This window comes from Rattus norvegicus, chromosome 16, assembly GCF_021556685.1.
Source record: "Rattus norvegicus strain SHRSP/BbbUtx chromosome 16, alternate assembly SHRSP_T2T, whole genome shotgun sequence".
In the NCBI taxonomy this organism is placed as follows: domain Eukaryota; kingdom Metazoa; phylum Chordata; class Mammalia; order Rodentia; family Muridae; genus Rattus; species Rattus norvegicus.
The window spans coordinates 2,948,365-2,974,783 of record NC_141549.1 but is presented as its reverse complement, the minus strand read 5'-3'; the positions used below and the strand labels follow the sequence as shown (position 1 = coordinate 2,974,783).

General features: G+C 43.0%; 1 protein-coding gene and 1 long non-coding RNA gene across 21 annotated transcripts in view; one reads left to right on the top strand and one right to left on the bottom strand.

Moving 5' to 3' along the window:
* LOC108348452 (uncharacterized) overlaps positions 1-7,128 on the top strand; it is a 61,996-nt gene extending 54,868 nt beyond the window's left edge. Inside the window, exon 4 of the long non-coding RNA XR_015639626.1 lies at positions 6,845-7,128. This is a non-coding gene — a long non-coding RNA (uncharacterized LOC108348452). The remainder of the gene's footprint in view (positions 1-6,844) is intronic.
* The window catches only part of Erc2 (ELKS/RAB6-interacting/CAST family member 2), an 860,589-nt gene that overhangs the window by 782,452 nt on the left and 51,718 nt on the right, over positions 1-26,419 (bottom strand).

Below are 26,419 nucleotides of genomic sequence, written 5' to 3'. Positions count from 1 at the left end.
ACATCACTCTGGAACTATAAGAGAACTCTCTCTTCCTTGGGCTCCCTGTGTCAAAGTATTTTATCACAGCATCAGCAAAGTTACTAATATGCCCTGCTGTGGTTGGACTTTCCCGATAAGACCTTTCTGATACCACTCATCATAGCCTATCGTCTTCATACTGAATGTCTATGGAGCACAATGTGGACACAGGACTACACTTAATACTGAGACAGACATCTGAGGGAGTCCACCCACCCTAACTTCTTGAAGCTTAAAGTGTAGACCTCCTGAAGCGAATGCAAAGGCCATCTTTTCTAAGAGACCTTCTAAGCTTCCTTTCTTTACTATTCTCACGAGAACTCATTCTTGTAGGGATAGACAAATACCCTACTCCGTCTTCTGACCACACCATTCGAAGATGAGGGAATGCAAGAAAATATAAGCCAATCCAGCAGCAGCTATCAGGTGGGAAATACTCATTACAGAAGGAATCTGTCAGCTGAAGGAAACTTTGGCTTCAGCTAACAAATGCAGAAGAAACTGTTCTCATCAACCAGCAATAAGAAACATCTCCAGGACTTTAAGACTATTATTGTTGGGTCCATGGCAACAGCATGTGAATGAGAAAAGCCACTAAATGGTAAATGAAGCCATCCTTCGTACAGCAATAGGTGAGGCACACATGATCCTACTAGCCTGTCAGTGGACATGCACAGAATGAACAACATCTCAGCCTGGACACTAAGCATTAGATTAGTGTCAAATATCTGTTCTTGAGGGGAGTCTGACTGTTGCCTCTCCGCTAACTTAGCTAGTGTTACTCAGGGTACTAACTGAGGTTCTTATCTGATCCACTGTTTCACCTCATCTATGCTCTGGTTCTGATGCTTTAAAAAAAATCCCCTAGGCTGAAGAGATGACCCAGGAGTCAAGAGCACATGCTGGTCCTCCAGAGACCCCAGTTCAGTTTGCGGCACCCGCAACAGGCAGCTCACAGCCTCCTGTAACACCAGCACCAGGAGATCCAATGCCCTCTTCTGACCTCCACAAGTACCTGGACACACATGGTATACCCTTACATAGACACACACAGACACACATAGACACACACACAGAGGCACACAGAGGTGGGGAGGACGGAGATAAATGAAGGAAACTCACAAAATTATGAAAGAAATGGTTGAAATAGATAGATGCCATTCTCCCCCAAGTCTTTAGCTTCCCTTTAAGAAACAAGCAGAAACCAGTTGCTGCTTTAGAAAGACAAGATTCACCCATTTGGGGAACAAAAGAGGAAGTTCACAATAGCAGCTAGCAACAACTGTATAAGCTCAATTTCACAAACGTTGTCTAATTTTGACGGTTCAGTAAACAACTGGCTGTGGGAAAAAACAAAATAAGGCTGATATTCTAACTAAAAATTATATCAGCTAATGGTAAAAATTATCTCAGGTTACAGTTCTTTTTCCACTCTAAATCAGTCACACACACACACACACACACACACACACACACACACACACACACACACACACAAAGCCAGCCATATTAAACACAAATGTAGAACAGTGTCTTCTTACAATGAAAGCATAATACTACTTTCCTCAAACTTCTCTCCAGAGGACAGATGCCATAATGAGTAGCCACATTTATTTAGATTTTTCTTTATTCAACTTTTCGATCAAGTATATGTTACCCTGCACAAAAGGCCTACACCACTCAATTTCCTGGAGATTCTCCCACTGAATTTTTTTGGGGGGGGGAGATTACAATCAATTCAATACTGGGTATCTAGTAATGCTCTTATTTCTATGCCAAAATAGAATTCTGTAGCTTTCTTTTCATAGCTTGCCTTTAGAACTAAACTAGCTGGGTCATGCCCTACCACCCTCCTCAATGGCTGAATGAGGAGAACCTTATAAGGTTTTCAAAGAGCAAGAGTAACAAAGGGTGGCAGTGGGCTGCCTGGTACTCTGAGTTCACAAGGACATTATAGACAAAACTAAGTTTAGTGGGAAAATCACACGATTAACTAGTGATGTCTGCATCAGAACCGAAACAGGCAGTGACGGTGTGCTAATTTTCTTGGAGGCAACCTATCAACATACCAATTGAAAGTAAGAGTCAAGAACTGAGACTCATGTTTACCAGCATGGAGATTTGTATGTTCTTTTCATTTTGTTAAGAGCAATTAGTTCATGGAACTAGAGAGATAACTCAGCACCCAAAGGTGTGACTCACAATCACCTGTAACTCCAGCTCCAGGGTACTGGGCACCTCTGGGTTCCACAGGTACCTGCACATGTATGTAAAGATCTGCACATGTATGTAAAGATCCACACACAGGCATTCACAAACACATCGTTTTAGATTAAATATATCTAAAAGAATAATCTAGTTCACAGATCTCATAACCAAGAGTTTAGTCATCTGGCATGATGAAGAACATGGATTATCTGATTATTGGGGACACAGGCATGTTGACATCAGCCAGAAGCGGTAATAACAACCCCAGCAAGGGTACAGGACATCCGCACCTTTGCAGTTGCGTTCTAATAGCCCAGTGGAGCTGCTGGCACTGTGCTGTGGAAAAAAGGCACTGACCCCAGAACATCTGCTTCTGTCTCCAAATGTGACTCAGACTCTGTCAGGATGACCCCTGAGCTTTCATTTCCCCATCAGTGAAATGAGGATAATGGCTCCTGTGCTCATCCCGAAGGAGGCTTGGAGGGTTAAAATGGGAACGAACGCAGGTGAAGTAGTCAGAGTATAACATAGCCCAGACAACTTCAATCTCACACACGGGAGTCACTCCAAAAATAAATCCCTAAAAAGTTCGCTCAGGCCGACACTGGGAACTATTCTCTGCTGAAAGACCATTGTGATGAGCAGGAGGCAGAGCTTCCCACTGTGCCCTGGACGAAGGCCAGCGCCGCCGCTCCATCCGAGTAGCTTGGGCACAGCGTTCAGGAAGAACCGCTGACTATACCCACCTCCTCAGTGGCAAACACCGCAGCCAGGCAGTGGCACAGGCAGTAGCTGCTTCACAGCAAACCCAGTAGTAACGGAAGAGAGGCCTGGAGGTCAGAGCTGCTGCACTGAGGCAGCCCCTCACCCGTCTGCTCTTCCTCACCTATCTCACACCACGGCTCAACAGCCAACTAAAGAACTCACAGCCCAATCTAAGGAAGCTTCCTTCCTGTGTGACAAAGGGGAGGATGGCACCATTTCACCAAAGGTACTCGGGACTGTCAGGAGGTCAGTGGGTCAAAACTCAGTGGGAGTTAAACTGTGGGATGTGATCAGCGAAATGGAGGCTGCTGGGAACTGGACCACTGACGTCTCAGAATTGTCTACTACAAGGAGTAGGGGGTGGGGAGTCAAAGATGCAGATAGCAAAGAAGGAATCCATGAGATATTCTGAGTCATTGGCAGGGGAAGAAATGGCCCAAAAAGCACAGAACTACATCACATCAGGCTAACTAACTGAGAAGGCGCAGGTCAAATGATCAGAGAAGCAGACTGATGAAGACAATAGACACAGAAACCATGAAGAGTTCGTACCTGTAATGAATACAAAATGAAAACCTACTATGGTTGTTTGAATGAGAGTGGCCAGCATAGGTTCGTTATTTGAAAGCTCTGTCCCATGTTAATGGAGCTATTCATGAATAATTAGGAGGTGAGGCCTTGTTGGAGGAGGCATATCACTGGGCATGGGCACTGAGGTTTCAAAAGTCCAAGCCAGGTCCAGCCCAGCTCTCTCTCTCTCTCTCTCTCTCTCTCTCTCTCTCTCTCTCTCTCGCCCTCTCTCTCTCGCTCTCTCTCCCTGCCTGCTGCCTGTGAAATTGGATGTAAAGCTCTCAGCTACTGCTTCAGCGCCCACTATAATGGTGGAGGGCTAACTCTCTGAAACTACAAGCAAGCCCTCAATTAAATGCTTTCCTTTGCAAGGGTTCCCTTGGTCATGGCGTCTCTTCCCAGCAATGAAACAGGAAATAAGACATACATTCTACCACTTTATCCCACTTCAAATCAAGTCAAGTTTGTTATTCAAATCTTTCACATACACACACACACACACACACACACACACACACACACACACACAAAGAAATATGAAAGAAGAATGTTGACTGATACATTGTTTCTATAAAAGAAAATGAATGCCAAGGAAACCTTTCCACATAGAAAACCAACTATATTAATTGATGGTTCTGTCTCCGGTAGATCAAGCTATACGCCAGTTTTACAATGTAAACACATTAATGTTGAGAAACTGCTCAGTGGACCCCTATAGTCCCCATTGTTAGTGATTGGTACTAGCAGGCTTTTATGTATGCATCTTGACAACCAAACAAAGTCAGACATTTGTATTAGAACTGAAAGAAACAAATTCAGGGCCTGACCAGATGGGTTCTTGTTCAATCTGTTAGTGTCGAGTGCCATAGGTGGTTTATTGAAAACAAACTCAGGACGGTGTGCATGAAAGAGGTGACGGCTAAACTTGAAGCACAGCATCAGTAATTAGGGTGGTCCTTTTGTACTGACACACATGCCAACGTGTGGTGACACTGGCATAGGCTGGTGGCCTGCTTGAGCATATTAGCGTAGTGTTGTGTTCATCTGGCTAGACTGAAATGATGATAGGCCACCACTCTTGATTTTTTAAGCCGTGTAAACCAAGACTTGGAGCCAGCAAATGACACGATGTCTGTGGACTTTAGAACAACCATCGACACAGTTGCTCAAGAGAGGATAGTGTACGCCCAGTGCAAATTGTGATGCAAGTCTTTAATTCTTTCCTAATAAACAGGTCATCAACTTAAAGAAAATAAGGCCGGTGACTAAATTTGTCTAGAATTTTATACTCTATCTACTGTTCACTTAGAAAATATCAACTGTGAGGCATTGCCACCGTTTCCAGTTTGGGAACAAAGAACATGGAAGGAGCGGCAAGGGGAGTAGGAAACAAAGGGCAGGGAGAAAGTTTCAGCTCCATGTCTGACAGTCAAGATGCGCGTTGTCAACTAAGCAGATGTACAGAGACGACTAGATGATGACCAGGTGATCTATGCGTCACTTGAAAAAGGGAGGGGTTCAGAATCTGAATCTGTCTCAGAGGTAGGGATGGAGGTTCATGTGAGGGAGAGTGTGCTAATAAGGCACCCGTGCACAGCAATAGGTTATCAATACATTGTGGAGAACATCTCTCAATGGGGAAACTATGTACCTAAAAGTATATATTTTTTCTATGTCAAATTAATTCAAATCCAGTAGATTTTATGAAAAATGTTGAAAACAATACTTCCCTGTCTCCTGGGCATTCATAATGTCCCAAGTCATACCTGGTGTGAGATTAATTTTCCAGTTCATGGATGTCATTCAATTTATATCCATTCAAATACATACCTCTCATCTACTTGCACAAAGCATGGTGGAGCAGGTAACATGCTATGTAATATACGCAAGTAAACTTACTAGCCGGTAGTACTGGTTCTTGGTGGTATCTGCTGGAGAGGCAGACACAGGAGAGCGTGCATTCAAGTGAACATAATAGAGTCCAATGGCAAAGATTCTCTACTCTACTAGACAAGAGGCACTTCAAAGACATGGGTTAAGCACATGCACATGTGGAGGCTGGAGGAAATCAAGGCTCTCCCTCTCAGGCTCTTAGCCTCATGGCCTTGAGACAGGGTCTCTCACTTACCAGTGGCCAGCGAGCTCTTGGTGTTCATCTTTCCATCTCCCAGCTCTGAGACACACACAGGCATGCATGGCCTTTTACACCAGTGCTAAGGACTCAAACTTAGGTCCTCATGCTTTCGGAGCCCCTTCCTTACTCAGTGAGCTAGCTCCTTGGCCTCAGAAGGAATAATATCAAGATCATCAAGGTGAAAGTTAGTTTCTAGCGGCAAGGATGTACATAAGTTAGTCCATGGCTGCCCCTGGAACATTAAGTACCAGAACGGTTGCTTTTCTCTGTGGTGTTCTCTAGCCCTTGGCAATGAAAGCATCTGCTGTGTCCTTGGTTTTGCATCATGAATGAAGTCAACTTTCTGGACTATTTGTATTCAGTGTGATGTTTTCTCACAACTATGCAGCTTCTGTTTATCTTCTGGGGCTCTGAGCAGGACATTTAAGGAAAGAAGTGATGTGGTTATACACAATGACTCAAACACCCATGCTTTTGTAGAAAGGAGAAGACAACCCCACTGACTCCCAGAGTGAAATGCATTCTGCCCACACATACTAGGGAGTCATCAACTTCCCCCAACTCTGTTCCTCTGCCTTGGCTAGTAGACTCAGTCAGCCTTTATGTTACAAACCAGTCATTCCCTTCAGAAGACCTTCCAACACAGGAAAGTTCTGATATATTCCAAACATACCTGTATTATCACTAACACAATTTATAATTTATCATTCATATATATGCATATGTGAAGATATATATATGCCTGGGTGGAAATTATTATGCTAGATTAACCATTTCTCTGGTAGCTGAAATTTCTATAGACAAGCAAATAAAAATAACTTTAAAAGAATTATTTTTTTTCCTTTGTTGGCTCAGTGGAAAATAAGACAGGGAACATAGAGGAAGGCAAGCATGGAGGCCTCTGTCCCATGGCCCTCCTTTCTTCTCCTCCCTTCAATGAGCCACGTTCTACCTCAAGCTGGTCATCAATTCTCCTATCTCAAATTCCTCTTGGAGTGTAAACTCCTAAAGGACAAAGGCTTCCGATTATCTTTTCTCCAAAACACACAGCAGGAGCAGAGCTTTCTATAAGGTGTTTCGTTTTTCACACTTACGTGTGTGGGTGTTTTTTACATTTACTTACGTGTGTGGGTGTTTCACTTGCAGGTGTGTATGTGCACCACACTCGTGCCTGCTGCATGCGGAGGTCAGTAAAGGACACTGGATCCTTTCAAGCTGGAGTTACGGACGGCTGTAAGCCACCAGGTGGGTGCTAGGAACTGAATCTGAGTCCTCAGCAAGCACAGCGAGTATTCTTACCACGAAGCCAGCTCTCCGGCCCAGTCAAAACATTTTTGCTCATGATCATTTTGCCCAAGAAATTTTTACCAGGCATAAAAGTTAGGTGTACTGACAAAGCAATTACTGACAATAAACCATAATGAAATTTATCTCATGACAACTTGTTGGCTTACACACAACTTCACCATTTACTATAAGAAGAGATAAATTGCCACACAAAGGATGAAACCTTGACAGTATTTAATACTGCAGGATGTAGAGCGTTCAGTGTTCAGCGTGGTGGATTGATATTGCTATTCTGCTATCAAGAATGTTGAAAATGCTGCTTTGCATAAGTGCATGGCACTGCAATAGCAGAAACACATCTAGGGCCATTGTAGAAACTGTTGAGAATCCTGTCTTAATTCCACGCCAAGATCCATTTCATCATTTTTTTAAATAAAACTGTGTAGAGTCTAATCTGATACTTACACGCTGGGGTAGGATAACGGGATGAGGCTGAAGGTCTTTGTTCTCTGTGTGTGTGGTACCTGCACCACAATTCAAACTATGCAGTAGTCTCAAGCTGGCACTGAGGTGTCTCGGGAAGGAGTCACTGACGCTGCCTGGAGAGATGCATCCGCAGTGCGAAACGTGTGTGCTGCGTGTTTATCCAGGGATGCAGGGAGGTTACGCAATGCACCACAGGCAAATGCTGTTCGAAACACCATGGAGTCATCACACACTTGGTCTTTTAATTCATCTTTGGTCACTACACAACCCGAAACCTTTCACTCGCTAAATTTCTCATAACTCAACATTCACAAGCAACCGATCTCACACGAGGTTGAGACCAGCTCACAAAGCTATGTTCTAAACAGCTTCGGCAATGCGTCAGGAGTTTTGAAGACTATGTTCTGCCTTTGAAAGTTAAAAAGGTGGTTTGGGTTTAAAGTCTTGACAGTAGAAAAAGCATAGTTAAGGGCTGGGAAGGGGCCATGAGTAGCTGAGTTCTGGTCTCCAACAACTAGGTGTTCTTTCAGTGTGGCAGCCTAAGTCTGTGATCTCAGTGTTAGTGTGGGAAGCAGGGTCTTGTTGGTCAGCCATTCTAGCCCAAACAGTGACCTCCAGGTTCAGTGAGAGAGAGACACTGTCTGGAAAAAAATAGGTTGGGAGCAGCAGAGGAAGATATCCTACATCAGTATTGACCTCTGCTCTCTACACACACACAAGTGGGAACATTCATACATACCTGTGCGCACACACGCTTACACCAGAGACAGAGACAGAGACACTATTTTTAAAATGTGTGCTGTAGCCAATGAGATGGCTACAAGCCGAATCACCTGAGTTCGAGCCTAGGGACCCACATGGCCAAAGGAGAGAATCAAGTCCCCTGGTTATTTTCAGACCTCCATCCATGAGGCATGGCACATACTCCCCCTATATAATATATACATACACATTTGCAGACAGACAGACAGACAGGTGGGCAGGAAGATAGACAGACAGGTCAAAATGGTTTAATGTGTTCTGGGCATAATGGTGTGTACCTAGAGACCTAGCTTCTCATGAAACTGAAGGAGGAAGATTGTTTAAGTTGAGGGGATCAAAGTCATCCTAGGCAACATAGTGAACTCCCATTCCCCCCTTCCCCCAAAATAAAGTAAGCGGGATTCCTAGCCCCTAGTGACCAGCAGTGACTTTACATGGTCTTGGCTATTCTTTCAGAGGAAAGTGCACATAAACACATGCATGCTGTGATCACACAAGTGGGAGCTTACACCCTGTTCTACAGCTTTTGTCACTTTCATGTAACCATTCCACTGCTTCTTGTTTACATATAGACAACATATAGACAGAGTGAGCAATAGCTTATCAATGTGTTTTATGATTAGCTGTACCAGAACAAATGTTTTAGCCAATAGCCTACCCAGAGATACCTTATTTTTACATTAATTAGGTAAAAATCTAGCCGTGCTTCATATAACAAAGGAATCAACAAGATAAAACTGGAGAGATGGCTCAGTGGTTAAGAGCTTTGACTGCGGGATTGGGGATTTGGCTCAGTGGTAGAGCGCTTGCCTAGCAAGCGCAAGGCCCTGGGTTCGATCCCCAGCTCCGAAAAAAAAGAATAGAAAAAAAAAGAGCACTGGTTGCTCTTCCAAAGGTCCTGAGTTCAAATCCCAGCAACCGTTACATGGTGGCTCACAACCATCGGTAATGAGATCTGATGCCCTCTTCTGGTGTGTCTGAAGATAGTGACAGTGTACTTATATATAATAAATAAATATTTTTTTTAGAAAATCTGTGTGTCTGTGTGTCTCTGTCTCTCTCTGTCTCTGTCTCTCTGTCTCTCTGTCTCTCTCTCTCTCTCACACACACACACACACACACACACACACACACACACACACACAGCACATGATCCAGGGTTGCCCTGATACTCTACACACCATCTTGCTGCTCCACCACACATTGTCTTATTCCCAAACTGGCCCCATAGTGCAAGGATGGCGGCTCCAACCCAAGCCCCAAGGTCCACATTCCACCCGAAGGGAGAATAAAGCAAGGATGACACGCCTTTTCCTTGTGTGCCTCCCAAGCTGGATTTATGATTTGCACTGAAGTCTCATTAGTTATATATTAGTAACATGGTCATAATTTTACATGGAGAAGGTTGGGGATTTTAATTTTTATTCCGTGCAGTTATGTGCCCATCATAAACTAGGAGTAGATGTGTACTACTGCGGTATCTGGGGAAAGCAGAACTGGAAAGGCCACAGTCTCACCAGAAGCGAAGCCAAGAGGAGCAGCCTTCCACAGCCACCTTGGTGTACAAGTTTGGGGAAATTATTGTCAAGTTACTCTAAGAGGAACAGAAGAACCTGGCAAATCCTATTGCGGTTCTCATGCTTCACAGGTGCTGATTAAGGCCACAGGGAAGTGAAATTTTCTTGCCAAAAATCACAAAACAGCCTCCAGAAGAGGAGAAATGTCAAACAGAATAAGAGAAACAGATTTTGAATTTCACATTACAAAACCAGATGTTATTCTGTGTCACCTATGGTATTAGAGACATCTAGCCGTTCTTATGTTGACTCCAGTGATGGCTGAAGTGGAGATGGCACTGAATCTTATATGTTATGCCACATACCAACAGCCCTACCAAGTGGCCAACAGGCAGACGGTCTACACAGCATGGATACACGGACAGAGGGGGCAGAATTAAAATTCCATCCAGGCCAAGGGGTGATTCTGTCATGTTTCTCAGGACGGTATGCAATTTAAAAATTGTATGCTGTTCATCTATGGAAAATCCTGCCTAATATTGCTTTCCATGCTTGACTGAGGTAACAGTTCTATGGAAGAAAAATAACATAGATAAGGGGGAACCAATGAATTTACATTAAAAATATGTCCCTTACATATCTGATATTCAAATTAAACTGGACACCATATATTTATATCTTCCCAAAAAATCTGCCATTTTTATAGCAAATTTAGAATTTAAATCTCCTAATTTTCAGTCTAATTTTTACCCCTTCCAACATGGCCATGTCAAATGTGTTAGCATTTCTTCTAGGTTCTGCCCAACAGTTACCTAGCAACAGCCAGGTAGAGCCTGGATTGTTATAAAAGGACTGTTTGCTCTCTCTCTCCACATGTTCCTGGCCAGCTTCTTCCCTTCTTTCTCTTCTCTGTCTTTCTCTGTCCCCCTCTCTCTTTCTCTGCCACTATTCCCTTCCCACACCCCTTCTTTTATCCCAAATAAACCTCATTTTTATACCAGCCTCCGTCGTATGGCTGGTACCTTGGGGGGATGCCTCAGCATGGGCCCCCTGAAGCCACCCCCTCCCAATGCATCATGCCACTGCATTACAGAACATATACTCAGTCAGTAAGTAAGGTAACACCAATGATGCTTACCCATAATCCACAGGCAGATAACATGTCTCACAGCAAAGTTTTTACAAGGACTTAAATATCACACAATCTGTGCCATATGTTTGAATTAATTGGATTTTCCAGTGTCATAGATATATAGGTGGCAGGCCATCCTCGCCACACAGGTTACACTCTTGAGAGTCTGTCCACGCCCATGTGAGCCACGGACCAATGCAGCCTCGCACATGCTGAGACTGCACAACTCCCGACGAGGTTCTAGTTGACTGCACATGCACAGAGGAACACGAGCTTGGAATATGAGTGGATGCTAAAGTCCTGAGAACACCTTCACAGTTCAGAGTCACTTACTTCAGGGAAGGACCGTAGCTGGGGTGGAGAATCAGGCTGAAAAGTCTCAATCACACCAGCAAACTATTTCATCATATTCTCTACCTGTGGCTTTTAAAAGTTAAAACTTAACTAACAAATTAGAGCGTCCTCCAACGCTCTTCCTGATTATGAATATATTTTTCTAATTATGAATAATCTGTCTCCCCCATATGCTGTGGAAGCACGGCAGAACTTTTCATATAAAACAATCCTATAGCTCCACACACACATTCTATAACAAGATCAAGAACCTTAGCTCAAAGCGCATCTTTTTCACTCAAGGAACGTATGTTATTAACCTGAAAGAGAATTATTACAGAATTAACTTTCCAAAATGTAAACCACTGGCCATATTCCCACCCCACCTGAAGGAACCCGATTCTTATCTAGCCTCGAATTTCAGCAACCAATTTCCAGAAGCACAAAGTACAGAGAAAGGTTTCTAACTCTCTGCAGGGACGTAATCAACAAAATGCAAGCTGCTGGAAACGCCACAGGACAGACAACCTAGATCTTCAGTAACTAAGTAACAAGTCGGGGCAGGGGATACAACATAAAACACCAACCAATCACAGCAGGTAGTCTTTATCTGAATACTGAATCACACTAACTGTTTTTAAAAATGAAATTAAAAAAAAAACACGTTTTATACTTAAGAGACAATGGGAAATTTGAGCACTGCCTGAATTAGTTTCTTTTTTTTTTTAATGCCACTTATTTTCCATTTATGTGATAGCTGCATTACAGTCAGAACTTTCTCAAAGTTTCTTGTCTTTCAGACACTGACTGATCAGTAGGGTATCTGAGGTAGGTAGAGGAGGGAAAGGTGAATTGATAAACTAGGAAAGGGTGATGACGTCATCAGTCCTGTTTATACTTCTTCATGTTCAAATCCTCCATAAAAAGTTTAGCACATAAAAAAAATTGAACTAAAATTGAAATGTTATATGCTAAGGTGATTTCAAACATTTAAGTTTTCTATAAACCAGCAATATCAAGACTTCTCTTCTAAAAACCAACTTATTTTCTGCCAAAAAACTGTCAACAAACAAACAACTTTGCTAATACCTGTTTCTACAATGTTAATTATTCCGTGGAGAGTTTTTAGTCTGCTAAATAATATAATTAGAACCTCAATCAGCTATGAAAAGGAAACAATAATTAACTATTTCTGCGCACACACACACACACACACACACACACACACACACACACACTTCCTTTCTTGCATCTTTTGGGTTTCTCCCTCGGGCAAACACAACAGTAAAAAGCAAACAAGTTCCAAGACTGGTTCCAAGGGTGTGGAGGTAAAACAGTGCTTGGAAAACAGAACTTTTCAGCTCTGCTTGAAATCATACATCCCAACAGCCCAGCTAATTTTAAACTATACCACTGCCAACCTCATTTGGTCTAGCCAGTTTGTGAAGTGAGTGACTGTTCAGAAGTTACTCTCACTTCACAAATTAAGAATCGGAGACTTGTTATGCCCAAAATTAACCTGTAAGCCCTCACCTGCCTAGGAACCAGGTATCTTCCTGGAACACTGGGAATTGTAGTTCTTGGAAAAGAGCAAAGTCTCATGGGAAAGCCTCATGGCCTATATAGGTTTGTCCTTATAAGCCTCTGCAACATGAGGCTTGAAGCCATTCCAGCTTGGAAATTCCCGGAAATGGTCTTGAATAAAGTCATCCCTTGGTCAATATGTAATATTTAATATAGTTTACCTAAATTTGGCTTAAAATAGTAAAATGTGTTTCCTCTAGCAAATCTCAGATTTAACAGACTGACTGAGCCAACAGATCTGCACACTGTGAAAAAGAGTCAAATTACAAGTGACTTATATCCAAACTTCCTAACTACTTGATCAAACATTTGCCCCTCCCTAACATAAACACATGGTCATGTACAAGTCATTTTCAATATAAATTATTATTCTGTAACCTGGTCAATACTTTTCTCTCCTTCAACATCCTTCCTTGTAGACTATCTCCCCCATTACAGTGTTTCAATGACCATAGCTGCCTCCGTGCCTTGTCATCCCAAGTGTAGTCCATAGACAGCAGCATCAGCCCTACCCAAACACTCGTTAGACAAACAGAATCATGAGCCCATTCCAACCCCACCAAATCACAGTCTTCATCTTAAGAAGACGACAGATTACCCATGTACTCTGAAGTTGAAGTATCTCCTGGAAAAACTCAAAGAACTGTGGTCAGTCGTTTCAGAAGTCCATACTTCTCCAGACTACATCCTCAACCTTCAAGGATCTAAATCTCCAATGATCCGATTCACTGCCGTCGCGTCTCACACTTATATAGAACAGAAGAGTATTCCAAATGAAACACATGCGTCTGACGATTCAAAGTTAAGTGGCTACTAATGGTCTATTACAATACCCTCAGATCAGAGGCAACTCTCAACCCTCATCAGAGAAGCCTCTCCCTGCCATTGATGGCAGTAACACAGAGATCTTCCCCAATTTGTCAATGTGCAGAAAATAAAGGACTGTAGCATTCTCGGCCTTAAATGGGACAGGCATAGTAGAGCCCTCTCCTCAAGGCTCATGGATCTTTGTGGAAGAGGATGCAGAAAGATTGTAAGAGCCATTGGTGGTCCATAACATCGAGGAAAACAGTGTCTACAAGCACAACAGAGAAGAAGCACATGCAAATTCACAGCAATCATGGCAAGACCACAAGCATAGAGGGGTACAGTAAGGTGGACATGAAATCCCATCGCTGGCTGAAAAGCTATCAGCATTTTATGGCTTCTAGGAGAGAGTCGTGTTTCTTTAATGATGTGAATTCAGGAAATAAGATGCGTCTACAAAGACTCACTCACTGAAACTACAGTGATGTGGAAACATAAGAAAGTTATGAGTCAACAGGCTAATTACTTTCTCTCCCTGAATAGCCATTCCTTGCCCATCTCTGGATCAGAACTAGCATCCCTTATGACCAGCAGATAAAAAAAAAAAAACCTTTTGGACTCTATTGAATTAGCAGACTACTAGCTTTCACCAGCCCGAAGCTAACGATGCCATCCAATAGCATCTGAGACCTATAGAGCTTCCCCCACTTACTGTAGCCTCCGCCAATATATGTTAAGCTTGTCTTGACATATGACTTCTTTGGTTTTGTGAACCTATAGAGCTTGGTGAATCTGTTTCCATGTTGGAACATGGAATTGGAGGTAACCCAAATCTGTGTTCTTCAACTATGGTTACTCAAAATGGCTCCAGAATAAACTACTTCTCACTCCCTTTCAGGTGAGAGCTGTGGTTTTTTTGAATCAACAGGTATGACACCAGGGAAGCTAAGCACACCCCAAGGGGCCCAAGACTAATGTAAGACAAACTGAACTACATGGGGGAAAGAAGGGAAAAAAATGCAATGTCCGTGTTGAGTGGGAAGAGTGTGGTAATGGGAGCAATTGGGAATATGAAGTGAATAGATCTAGAATACGTTGTATGGAGTTCTCAAAGGATTAATCAAAGAATGGGTGACAAAGTTTATGCTTTTCTTAAAAAAGAATGTATGAAGTTGGTGTTTCAAGAGAGGTTGAAACGAGGTCACCACAGTCTCTGAACTGAAATCCCAACCTTTCAGCACAGCCTTGGCATGTATTTGTTTTACAGTTATGTAATAATTTCCTGTCAGCCATATCACAACAAAGTTGCATTACAAACCTGGTCAGCAGCTTCCTTAAGCTTTCTTCATTGAACTGTAGCTAATTCATACATACCACAGACCTGGGGTGGGTGGCAGGAGTAGTCACTGAAAGCTATATCCCAAAATATACAAGTTGAATATCCCTAAATACTCAAATCTAAAACTACTCAAGTGCTTTTGTTGACACTCAAATGTTCCAAATTTTGGATGCTTTTGGGTCTCAAATTTTTGAGACTGGAGATGTTCAACTTAGTAAATTCTATACAAATATTCCAAACTCCTCTTTTTAAATTTTGAAATCTAAATTACTTTGGTCCCAAGCACTCTGGATAAAGGACACTCGAGCCCTATTTATGTTAAACTTAATCTTAATGGCATTTGCCTTCAGTTTCATCTAGTTCTCAGTGGTTCCTGATTCTTCTATCCAACCCTGACCGCTTCATGAACAAGCCCCTCTTCCTTCTAACTACCCAAAGTACTAAGCAGAAGGAAAGCCAGAGACTCAGAGACTCACAAAACCAACTTCCTTCCACCTGACACAAGCTCCCTTCTATCGGTGAGTGTGTTCTAGTCTGGCTAAATGGCACTGGTATGTAAAACTACCCCATAATTCCAAATGCATCACTACAGCCAACAGACATTTCCTAGTAAAACCTGGGCAATGACCTTTGTACAGCCTCAAAGACTGAAAAACAGCCAGTTTTCCTTACATCATTTCTCTATGCTAATATTTGGCGACAAGAAGAAAATATGTTCTCCTTTATATCCCACCTCTTGATTAACTAAAAAAGGCTGCCTTTACATTAAGATATATACTTTTATCTACACTGAGGCAAACAGACAAAAATGAATACTTCTCCTGGGAAATCAATTCTCCCATGAACAAAAGAAGTCTCCTCTTGTAAGTTCTTACCACTTACATCCAAGGGTTTAGTGTCTCGGAGTATCTTCTTCTTTATGTTCCAAATATATTCCACATAAATGAGTAGCATAACCAGTAAAGAAAATTACACAACACATGTAGGAGAGCTGTATATTGTGTAACTCTAAATTCACTAAATTAGTTCTATAAACCTACAACTTCTGAGATTCACTCATGAAGGTAAAATAGCTCATTCCTGTAATCTCAGTGCTTGGGAGGCTGAGGCAACAAACTGTTATAAGTTTGTAGGCCAGTATGGGTAATAGGGTGAAATGCTGTCTACCTCAAAAACAAAAACAAACAAAACACTCACACCTTTCTTAGTTTTACTACTCCATCATAAAAATACATATCAAATGATTCACAGGGCAACACAACTGATTTAAAGATAAGCAAGTTAGACTATGGAAAAAGTGAAGACTTGCATATTATCATTGTAACTAATTAGCATGAATTGCAATACAAAACATGCACTATAACTAATACTGTAAATGTGCTATGAAGAGGAGGAAGTCATTCCTAGCTGAGATAATTAGAATGGAAAATGATTATGAAAGGAAGTAGCGTTTATACTGGTTTAATAGATGGATAGATTTCAACATGTGGTGGAGAGATTTGAAGAATCCTCCCGACAGGAAACAGAAAGTTTGAGAGCACGTAAGCTGCACATGCAGATGAGTCTGCTTTAGTCAACATAAAGAATGGGGCATACGAGCTGAAGAGATGGTTCAGGTTGGTTACTCCTCTGGAGTACCTGAGAGATTCAATTCCCAATATTCACACAGCAGCTCATGGCCATCTATAACTCCAGTTCCAGAGAACCTGATGCCCTCTTTTGGCTTCTGAAGATACAAGACATGCACACAGTACACAGACACACAAGCAGGTAAAACACCCATGTAAGTAAATACCACATAAAAAAAATTAGGGCATAGGAAACTAGGCAGGGAGGTCCAGAACATGAGAGGTGGGCACACTGGATGAAGATGTCTGAAGAATGGCAGCCCTGGCATGGGTAGTGGCCCTGAGCAAAGTCAGCGTCCACACAGCTAAGGTGGACTGTTGTGCTGACCGAAAGGAAAGAACCAAGGATAATCAATAATACATAGAGACCAATAAGTAGGGAGGGAGGGAGGGAGGGAGGTAGATAGATAGATAGATAGATAGATAGATAGATAGATAGATAGATAGATAGAAGGTAGGTAGATGACCCCCCCATGTCATTATTTATTCTTCAAATCTAAATGTCTGGGTGGCATTTCATTACATTATAATCCTCCACTGTTATATATTTATGTTAGTTTTTGTCAACTTGTTTTGTTTTGTAGGTATTTGTTTGTTTGAGAGAAGGTCTCACTGTATAACTGGCTGGCATGAAACTAGCTATCTAGTCTGGGTTGGCCTTGAATTCATAGAGACCTACTTGCCTCTGCCTCTCTCCGCATCTCTCCACCTCTCTCCACCTCTCCCCCTCCCCCCGCCTCTTTGCTCCACCCCCACCCCGCTTCTCTGCTTCTGCCTCAAGTGCTAGGATTTTGTTAGCTTTTAACATAGAACAATTTTGATGAAAATCATTTTACTTTGTGTGCATATAATTCCTAGAAGAATAGTCACTGGTTCAGAATATCATGAATATTTTAAACCTCTTGATAGCAATTTGCCAATTTCATTCCAAGAACAAGGTGTCTGTTTATGCCTCCGAAATTGTTAAGTTCATCTGTGCGGCTGCTCCCTTCTCAATCAAAAGAACATGAACTTCTCGGCACTCTTACCTCCACCACAACGGGAGCAAAGCCAGACCAAAAGTGAGAGGAAATGAAGAAAGAAAAAAGTACAGTTGTGTCCTCTGGCTTTAACTGTGGTTCCTCACAAGCTTCAGCAAATTTCAGACACAGTTTGGCTTCATGAGTAGAACCTATGGAGCTTCAAAGGTAGAGCTTGCAAGAACCTTGTGCTTGACCCATTCTCTGCTGGACCATCTTAAAGTTCATAATAAGCTTTGTACAAGTCAAGCCAATCCTGTTCGCAACACAAAGCCTCTAAGGAGACACACATTAGACACTGTCAAGGCTTCCATGGACTAGAACCATATTGTTGTGTTTCTAATAGGAAAGAAGGAGGAAGAGAAAAGTGAGAATAAGTTATCAATGTTTGCTCTCAAAGGATGCATTTTTCCAAAAAGTCATTATGAAGTTATCTCTTGACTTCATTATATAAATCAAGAGAACAATTTAAGCAAATGGAAGTCAGAAAGATGCAGAAGAACCATGAAACGAAAAATGTAAATCAAGTTTTTAAAACCTAGACAAACAATAATTCAGAAAGACGCTGAGTTCAAAGTCAGTGAGAACTTGGCTTTTCCTGTGACTATGCCATCTTCCCAGTGGGTTCTTGAACAGAATAAATTTAATCCCTACTTGGAAAATTTCCTGGAGGCCATCTGGAAAATTAAAGTGGACAAGATAAGCGTCGTTTTATTTTCTGAGTCACATAAAACAATTGGTCTCCGGGGTTGATATAGACAAGTCCAGAGGGACTCGTGCTGGTAATCTTCCTACGTCCAGTGACTTTTACCCACTGACTTGTATTCCTGTGTGAATACTGTTTTTTCTCCAGGTTTTACTTAAAGCTTAAGAACAAAACCCAAGTCATACCAACACTCCACAGGTGGACCTAGGATATGTCAGGCTGAAGTCCAAGTCTACTTTCTCCTCCAATCCTGCGTCTCACCACACCCTCCTAAACCTTGTCTTAAGCCAACTTTGTCAGAGCCACACAGGTGTTTCTCAGGCACGATGATGCTACGCGGCACCTCCCAAATCAGAATTTCCTGGGGCAGAGCTCAGAAATAGATTCTTTGAATCTACTTTGGGTGAGTTTATGTGTACACCAAGGCTTCTCAAACACTGTGTATATATATCACCTGTGATCTTGCTAAAATACATATCCTGGTTCACTGGGTGTGGGTTCCGGAACCTGAGAGCTTACATTTCTAACAATCCAAGAGTATTAGTTTCTATTCTAGCTATACGTCAGAGTCATCTGGGAAGCCTAGAAAAAGGAGACATACACCCAGGCCATACCTCAACAATTGTATCAGAACCCCTAGTGATGGGGCCCACCCATCACCCCCGAATACGACAGTGGGTATGCATATTCTGAGCTCCAGTTGCTCTATGGTCCCACACGTGCCATTTGTCCACGACCAGCCTCCCTGTTTTTCTTCTTCTTGCCCTTTAAGCCCTTCTTTGTGCCATCATGTGGAAGCTCAAGTCCCACTTCTGTAGTGACGCCTTCCTAACCAATGTTCCCTGCAGAAAATCCACAAGGCTTTGCACATCTACAGTGCTCATAACATATCTTCAGAGCATCACACATGATGATCGTCCATTCTTATGAATACTAGAATTATGCTTGCTTCCCCCTGTGTGCCTCTGAACCCCCTTCAAAGGGCATCTTCGGCCGACTGCCACAATTCCAGCAGCTTTCGTGTTTCACGTTGCCTTATTAAAAGAGTAAACTAAAAATAATTGCCTGTTTTTGATTGCCCCACTCCATGGACACCTCAGCTTGCAGCATTTTACAAGTTTTGATTAATTTAATCCTCAGACATCCCCTTGAGGTAGGTACTTGTATTATCCTTATTTTAGAGCTAAGAAATGGAAAAAGCTCAAGGGCTAAGTCCCTTGCCCAAGGACACAGACTGAGGACTACCAATGGAGAAGCAGGGCTGGCAAAGAGATACCTTTTCCAGGCTACAATGCACCCTACGCACTCCACACTGCCATCCACAGCACATTGCTCTGCAATGGTCACACCACCAAGACGGCAGCACATTCCCTCAACATGTATTAACAGTCATTGTTTCTGTGGAAACGTTTTAGAAATCTGTAAGTAGTGGATGTTTACTTACTACCGGACACGGGGGTAGAGGGTGCGGGGTGGGGGGGATGATGAAGAGGAATAAGAGGAGGAGGAGGGAGAAGGAAGAGAGGGGAAGGAAGAGGAGGACTGAGAGGGTCCCACATGTCAAAGGGAAGACTGGTGATGCCTGAGGATGCCACTTAATGAAGGCCAAGGCACATGCAACAAGGCTCCAGTAGCCACCAGCTCACACGCCTGAGACTTCAGGAGAGGACTGGGAGGAGCTGGGGCTGAAACAAACCAGGGCAACAGTCATGAATCAAATCATACCTCCATGTCTAGAACATTCCTTTCCACATTACTACTAAATTGGTTTCCAAACTACCTAGAGTTTCCAAACTCTTCCTAAAGCCTCTAACCCTAAGCCTGAGGGGCAGAGGGGGCAACCGGGAACAGAGAGACCCCGCCTCCTTTTGCTCATTGGGCCAGACCTAGCACATGACCTCGGACTGTTTCTTGCCCATAACTTTCTGTCATTTTTTTCTTTTTTTTTTTTTTTTTGTTCTTTTTTTCGGAGCTGGGGACCGAACCCAGGACCTTGCAGTCATTTTTTTCTTATGGCTAAATTCACCAAACTGTGCCTCTTGTTCAGATTTTTGTTAGACCTGGAGGGAAAGGAGCTCTGGTGGTAGATTAAAAGACTGGTGATATTTAAATTTGTATAGTAATTTAACCTGGACTATAAAGAGAATAAGCTGGTTGAAGATGGGAAGAAATGACACAGCTACTCAAACCAGAACCTGAGTAAAAACTTGAACTTCCTACCTCCACACCCGTGTCAACCTGGTCTCCTAAACTCCTTGAGCCCCGGATGTACCTCAGAGCCTGTTTCCAAACAAATGGAAGATAATGTCACTTTTAGTACCGACTGAGTACCAACGGCATCTACTCAGCGCTTACTCTAAGGAAGACATTTCTGTGCTACCTCAGTTTTCCACAGGAATCACGCTCCTTTTCCCACACCCCAAAAAGCATATCCGAGGACGCAAGAAGCAGACCTCAGGTCATAAGTGTCATCCCTACACCCACACAAGGGCTGTGCTGGCAGCCATTACAGCTAACAGATTCTTTCTACTTCTTGGGGAGTGGGGCCGGGGGAGGAGCGGGGGTGTGGCTTCACTGCTGGCCATCCTGGATATTTCAACCTCCTGAGGGAACTGCAGGCCCAGAGCATCTATTTTCTCAAAGCAGAGCCTCTAAATCACTGGAGTTGGCTTAAGTGTTGTCCGTATAGCCCAAAACAGGGTATCTTTTTCAGCAGCTGTTAGCACCTGAAATTATAGAGAGATGGTTTTATTAAAAAAAAATTACATGCATAACTCTATCCAAAAGATTAAATTTCTGAATATATGGAGAGCAAACTGATCTTAATTTATGTCCCTGTGATACTGAATGTGAATTTAGTAAGTGAACTTTGATGAAAGATTTAAAGACAAGGAATAAAGTATGTAGTCGTTAAACAAGCCCTGCACTGTGATAGGTAGGCATCAAGCCATAGGAATAACTTAGCATGATCACTCTATAGAGAACGCACCCTGTGGTACTCTATCCCTACATTAATGACTAATATTTACTGAGCATTTACTATGCCCTTAGTACTCTGGGCAGATTGTCACTTACACCTCCCTACAGGAGAAACAGTTGTCTTGTTTTCCTGCTTAATAGATGTTAATCTGGGAGTTTAGAGAGTTCAATGGCTGATTAGCATAACAGAGACAAGTGGCCTATTGATTTGGGTCTGCTGAGGTCTGCAGAGGCAGCTTTTAAAGCCAGGTATGTCTGCCTAAGCCAGGTCTAGCTACCTCCAGAGTCCTTCCTCTGAACACATCTCTACTAGAGCAGTTGTTACTTCATGCTGTGATTATTTACTTTCAAGGTCAGCCTTAAACCTTGTTCCCAGCTTTAAGAATCAATGCAATACTGTTTCCTCCTTGCCCAGGATAGACTGGGAAGACAACATTTGATACTAAATTATTAGCTGAGCTATTTCTCACATAAGACCAGAATCAAAACTTGACCCTGCTGGGTCCCTGCTGCTGAGTGAATTTTGCAACATAGTAAATTACCTCAGGAAAGAAAAGTCAGGATCTAGAAAGCTAAGCTTTGTTTTTTTTGTTACAAAACTGGGATTCAGTCAATTCCCAAACAGAGGGCTGCTAAATTCTGTAGCTTAATAGATTGACTTGTGACAGTTCTGTGTCACTCAGAGGAGGGAAAAAAAACTGAGCATCTCGGAAAACTCTCATAAAAATTATCTGCAAATAACAAAAGAGATGTTGAAATATTAACGCTTCCCCCAATGCACATCGGGATGCTCGCCCACCACCTCCCATCTGCTTGTCTGCCTCTTCCAACGTGAGCACAGCCCCACTCGGCTCAAAGCTCAGCTCCATGTCTAAAAAGATATGGTCAAAAAATTGTTTCGGCACGCCAGAAAGTATAATCCTCACATCTCAGACACATTTGGACATCCTAATTTAAAATAGGATAGAAAAAAATAGTCTTCTTGTGGGCTGTTTCTTGCCATGTTTCAAACACCTCTGCTCAAAACTCCCTCCTCTATTAAAATCATAGGCATGAACTTGGATTCCAAACGGAAGGGATGGAGATCACGGCCAGCACATAGCCTTGTTCTAAGCACTGACACAGTAGCTCACTTAGTAACTCTGTAATGTCACTTTGGAGGAAACTGGAGCCCAGTAATATTCATCAACAGATCCAGAGCTTGCTACCAGAGCCTGGGGATGGGTTGTTGGGAGGGAGAGTTCTTACTGTCAACTGTTGGGTTTTTATATCTCTTGCAGCGTGATTTCCTAAGGGACGGGCTACAGGATCCTTCACCTGGCTTCTCAGAGTTGCTTCTCTTTGTGGAGCAGGCAGCATTGCAGCTGAAATCGGAGCTCTTCTCTTTGGCTTCCTTCTTTGTTCTGATCATCTTCCTTCAGGATTGCTTCTCAGCCATCTGGCCAAGATCAAGTACATTTTCTTTGAGGCATTTCAAGAAGCCATCCCAGCTCTGGGTGTGTACTATGCTCAATGCCCACATTGATTCTCTTGGCAAGGATCTCTGCCCTAAACTTCCTTGTTTATAACAATGCCAACAGCACACTGGGTAGCACTCTTCCAGTTTTACCATGGTAACATTCATGGGCATTCCTTTTTAAGCAGTACCTTTCCCTTGATGTCTACAATATTACCCTTCCTGTAGATTTGTATGTATGTGGCTAAAAAGAGCAACTCTGGTTTCTAAAAGGCTAGGAGAACACGCCTTGGGCACCACTCCTCTTTCCCTTTCATGTGTCTTGGTTACTTTTCTGTTGGTGTGACAAAATACCATAACAGAGAGCATTTCATGGGAGCTCAAGGTTCCAGAGGCAGGGAGACAGAAATGGTGCTGGAACAGTATCAGAGAGATTACATATAGATACAACAACCATGAGGCAGACAGAGCTAATTGGGAATGTGATGGGCTTTTAAAGCCTCGAGTCTCTTACCAGTGACACACCTCCCTCTGACAAGGCCTCAACTCCTAGTATTTCCTTGGCAGTCCACCATTTCCCAGCTACCTATATGGCACCTTTGGATTTTTTCATCTACAAAAAAAAGGTGGGGGGGGACAAAACCACACCTATTTCATGATGCCATCATGAGTGACAAATGAGTCAATATAGGTGGCTGGCATGCAGTAAGTATCAATAAGTGTTAGGTCTTACTATTATTCTCTTCAAATTCCTATATAGCTATTAAGAAATGGTGTTATAAAATCAGGACCCTGGCCATGCTTAGGAAAAAGTGACAGGCATGTTAGTAGGACTTAGAGGTAAAATGAATGACAGGTCCCATTTCTCAATTTCTTGTGAGGCTCTAGTCAACCCCTTGTCCCCCTTAATTACTCCTTGTTGCTGCCCCCCAAAGGAGTATCTACTATTACTTTCCAAATACAGAGACATTTATGAGGATATGCTGTGATAAGAGACAAGGTCACCATGGTACAAATGGCCCCCAACTGATCTCTACATCCCCATTCTTGGTGTGGAGCCCCAACAGGACAAGCCAGCCCCAAGCTTCCATCTTCCTTCAATACGGTGGCAACAGTGTTGCCTCAGGAAGCACACCCATCACCCTACTTTTTAGCCTCAAAGGACGGGGCCCTACCAATACTCGTCTACCCACACATTTCTGGGTTGTGTATGACAAGACGCCAAAGCCACCTTCCCCACGTTCTCCCTGAGTGTGGAGAGTACATGGTTTCCAATGCCATAGACATAACCAAGCTGGGATCAGGGTAGGTGTGGGAGCAAGTTCTCACACCTAACCGGAGAATCTTGCATAGAGGTATGAGCATGGACTGTTCCACATCAACACAGTCATATCCCGTCTCCCTTTTGACCTCTTTAAGTGTACATTCTCCTACATAAAAGGGAACAACAGAATCCAGTCACCAACAATCTAGGTGAACCCCTAACAAACTTAGATTACCTTCTGATGGATATATGTACAATAAACTACACTGAGGTCAAAGAATAAGGCTCATTATGAAGTAAGCAAGCACCTTCTGCTATAGACTTTTCTAACAAACTTCTTCTAAGTGCTATTCAGTCTTGAGAGTGGCAAAGAACTTCATTGGGAAATTCCTCCTCCGAGCCAAATACCCATCACTTACAGTGGTTATCCTGTTCGAGTCGTAACGCTGGCTTAAACACACAGAGACAAGTGGATGCACACGCGTGTAAGATCTGTACGACCATCACATGTGCCCAATGTGAGATGGAAAGCAGCTCTGGAATGAAGTTAAATGCTATTGAAATGAGCAGTGTCCTTAGCAGAGCCAGGCCTGGGATGCTGAGTTCATCACAGCCTTATCTGCCCGTGCTTTGCCAGGAAGTTCAAGAACCACAAACAGCTGTACAGATTCCCATCATCAGGGAAACAAAGGCGGTTACCTCCCTCTTGCAAACCCAGCTCTGCACAGGGGATTCTGCATCTGCCTTCTTAGTAAGGCAGCACATTTGTCTACACTGAACTCTTAGTAAGAGCTCTCTCTCTCTCTCTCTCTCCCTTGGCTTTCCTGCCTTCCGTCTAGGAAATTTAATCCTTCTCACTCCCAGCCAGCCACCAGCCAGCCACCAGCCAGCCACCAGCCAGGCACCACAAGCCAAGATCCTGCCTCAGCTTCTGAGAACTAACCAGTGCCTGGTATGCCTTACTCATCTCTCCTCCCATTCTTCAGACCTGCATGAGTGGCTCCTAAATAAACTCCATGAGACCAAAGCAAGGGTCATTAACCTGCTCTTGTACCCACATACAGGGGGAGTCAGAAACTCAGGCATCACTGTCTACGTTTTACCAGTGCTCTGGATTCAGAAATGCTCTTATCTCACCTTAAAGCTAAAACTCTATATACCAACCACGGGATGGACTGCAGGGACCCAGAGAGATTATGTCCTAACTAAGGGAGGCCCAGCCCACTGGACTCAAAGCTGTAATATCTTGTCCATGTTCAAGAAAATACAGGGGGTTAGAGAGATGACTCAGTGGTTAAGAGCACTGACTGCTCTTACAGAAGACCTGGGTTTAGTTCCCAGAACACACACGGCAGTCTACTTTCAGAGGATCGAAGGCCCTTTCTGGCCTCCATGGGGACCAGAAACAGAGATACATACATGCAGGCAAAACACTCAAACTCATAAATTAAAAATAAATAAATCTTCTTTTAAAAAGAAGTAAAGGGAAACCCCAAACCTTGGCTTTTTACATGGCATTAACCTTTCAAACTCCCAGTGTTATGTAGCCAGCTTGTAGCAAAGCCAGAATTAGACTAGGTCTCCTCGTCTAATGAAATTAGAGAGGCATTAGCACTGTACACGGTTTTGTATTTCATTAAATAGCTATTTGCTAAGCAAATGTTATATTCAGAATTGTTATTTTAATGAAGGGATGGCTAGAGAGAGGAAAGGGAGGAGGGAGGGACCATCGGAAAGAGAGACAGCCAGATACATAAACAATAAAACCAAAATGTAATTCATAAAGTAACAAAATACTTCTTAGAAAAACTGAAAGACAACATTTAACCCATCAATACAACTGTCGTTTGCCTTGCTAGCACCATTTATTTGCAGTTGACACTAAGGGGGAGTGTCTCACAGAATCTACAAGTTGACGGTGGGCAGAGACAGGGTTCTATCTAAGCCTAGAGTGTCTGCCCTTTCAGAAAGTCATGAGAAGGGAGCATGCAGGTCTGGAATCCACAGTAAAACCTATTCTGGGTTACTTAAAAACAACCTTTTCCCCTCTGCTCTCTTGGGAGCACGAAATATATTTCTGTAGCATTTCTATTAGGAGGCTAATTAGTATACCTGAGAAATGCCATCAACAGCGAAAGTAAAATTAGCCTTTACTTGTAAAGTTTCTCCTGAGGGAAATGCTGGTGGCTCCTATCTCCAGCAAGCAAGGCAATGGGACTGCTAAGTCAGCACAGGGCAAGCAGACTGCTTCCTCAGCAACACCGGAAGGCACCCACCAGCGCATCCACAGAAATGCCAGGATCCCTGCCTCACCTGCCTCCCTGCCTCGCCTGCCTCTCCACCTCACCTGTCACATGTCAGCCCTGTGCCCCATCAAAACTGTACATGTAAGTCATATTATAACAACACTGACTTCCAGGAG